General features: G+C 38.9%; 1 pseudogene; it reads right to left on the bottom strand.

Moving 5' to 3' along the window:
• Nucleotides 1–1,264: 1,264 nt before the first annotated feature.
• LOC113031219 (olfactory receptor 1500-like) lies at nucleotides 1,265–1,991 on the bottom strand (annotated as a pseudogene).
• Nucleotides 1,992–2,651: the final 660 nt, after the last annotated feature.

Here is a 2,651-nt window from a genome sequence, read left to right as displayed (position 1 = left end):
CCATTGTGGGGGTGTTTACTGTAGGGGGGAGGACACCAGAGGTTATAACTGTAACTGTTGTGTGGAGTTCTTTAGATCAGCCTTTAGCATAGGACTGCATAGGATGCAGTGTGCTGATCTCCAGATGGATCTGTAAGAATAATGGGTAATAAAAGGATTGTGTAAAACATGGAAACATCTCAGCGTGATCTCTACCAGGACCAAAAGAATTGCAGACACCGGCGTTGTCTCAACAGTCGCAATTTTTTTTTTAACATATTTTCAGGTGAGAATGTTGCTGTGTAAACTTCAAATATCTGAGCCGACCGACACATCATCTTCAAACCCGTGCGATCTTTCGCTACTCGGGTTAAACATGATATATAAGTTACTTTGATAACTTAAAAATGTTATTGTTTGGCTTTTTCAGTGTTTTATTTGTTCATGAGTAAATCGGTTTGGCTGAGATTAAAGTTATTAGATTAGATTCAATTTTATTTTATTAATCCCTCAGGAGGGTTCCTCCGGGGCTTTCACACAGCTGAATAAACATCAAACAGAAAATGATTAAACAGAAGTTTAAGACGGTCGAGAGTTTACGTCAGCGCCCGGTTATATTTTAGATAGCAAGGAGCAGACAGCAGAGTTTCACTCTACCGAGGGAGCTCGTGCCATACTACCCAGCTTTATTTAGACCGCGAAGGCCGGGTCCTCAGGTGGAAGCAGCCTGTGAATTTGGACACCACCGCTGTTTCCTGGCTGGCCAATAATAACGGTGACATTTAATGTATTTTATCCGATAGATAAACCCTGTAAAATGCTTTTAACCCCCCCCCCCGGCCCAACATCCCTTTTGAATGTCAAACAACAAATTCAAAGAAAATACTAAAACTGCTACTAAAACTGACTAAAATTAAAATAATGTCTATATCTTAGTCCTGAAAAATACAAAGGAGCAGAATCTCTTTAGTCACAGAAAGACTAAATCTTTTATATCAGATGGCAGAGGGCACTGCAGACATTCAAGTCTAAATCCTTTTTTAATATTTTGTGGTAATTTTGGATGTAACTCGAGTTTTCAGCAACTTGTTTAATGACTCTTTGATCTCCTGTGTCTGAAGAACATAGATAATCGGGTTTAACATGGGAGGCAATACAGTGCTCATAGAAAGGCTTATGATTCTAGCATTTGGATGTATTACACTCCCAAAGATATACACAAATGTAAATGGAAGGAAATAAATTGCCACTAATGAAAGGTGACCTGTGTAGGTTTTGAAAGCTTTCACTCTTTCCCTAAATGTAGAAATTTTTGACAAAGAATAGCCAATACAGCAGTAACTTCCCACGATAAATGCCAGTGGAAACCCAAGAATTATAACTAGTGCCAAATCAGCAAATGCACGATTGGGGGTAACATCATTGCAGCCAAGACGATACATAGGACCATGATCACAGAAATAGCTCTGAATAACAACAGACTTACAAAAAGAAAGTCTTGTGAGAAGGCCAGCTGCAATGAGTATAAGAGTTATGGCAAGAAGCCAGAAAAAAGCGATCAAAGATAAAATGAGCCTGTGGCTCACTCTCATTTGATAGTGCAGCGGGTACATGATAGCCATGACTCTGTCAAAGGACAATACAACCAGATTAAAACCTTGCATAAAAATTGAAGTAAAGCAGAAAAACATGAAAGTCAAGCAGTCATTGTAGGAAATATAATAATGGTTAAACAGAAAAATGTCAACAACCTTTGGAACCAAAGCAGAGCTACTTAACAGGTCTGTAAATGCAAGGTTAAAAACAGCAATATATTTAGGACTTCTCAACATGCGATCCAATGTTATTACAATCATCACTAATGTGTTTCCCACCACTGCAAGAATGTAAATAAAACACAGAAAGACAAAATAATATCTAATATTAGGTATGCCAATAAAACCACTTATTATAAAATATGCAGGTCGCACAAAGGTGATGTTGTTCTCAGCAGCTGAGTTAATCAATGCCATGTAAAGAGCTTCTGTTAATCTTCTATAATTCTCTGTACTCGTTTGTGTAGGCTGCCTCTAGTTTGTGAAGGCTAGCTACAAATATAAGCAGAGCAACTTTGTGCTCTGATACTTATAGCAGTACTCTGTTCTCTTGTGTACTGCTCTCCTCATGTGTGTGCATGTGTGCATAGGGTACACAATTCAGCAGCCAGCCAAACACCATTCAAAATACAGGAGTCAGATTATAGCGTCAAAGCTCCAGGTGCTTTATTTTAGGTTGCAGCTGTACAGCAGGTCACAGTGGTTGTATTGGACTACCTGGGTTCACAAATGTTATCCACCCACTTAAAAAAAAAGAAGAAAGAAATAGGCTTGGAAGCCAGTGAAGGGAAGCAAGGATAGGTTTAATATGTGACTGCTGGCTAGTTTTCGTTAGCAGCCTTGCTGCTGCTGCGTTCTGAACTAATTGAAGATGAGCTATGAAAGAACTGAGAGATGTACGTGAAAAGTGAATTGTAATAATCAACACAGGAGAAAATTAAAGTGTGTACTAAAAGTTCAAGATGACAAACTCACAGTAAAGGGTTGTTGTTCGCAATATTTCTCAGCAGACAAGTATCACATGTGGAGTTCCCCAAGGTTCCATCTTGGGACCCCCTCTGTTTAACATCTACATGC

The sequence above is a fragment of the Astatotilapia calliptera genome, chromosome 10, assembly GCF_900246225.1.
Source record: "Astatotilapia calliptera chromosome 10, fAstCal1.2, whole genome shotgun sequence".
Classification (NCBI taxonomy): domain Eukaryota; kingdom Metazoa; phylum Chordata; class Actinopteri; order Cichliformes; family Cichlidae; genus Astatotilapia; species Astatotilapia calliptera.
The sequence above is the reverse complement of the archived record's forward strand: the minus strand, read 5'-3'. Positions and strand labels throughout refer to the sequence as shown.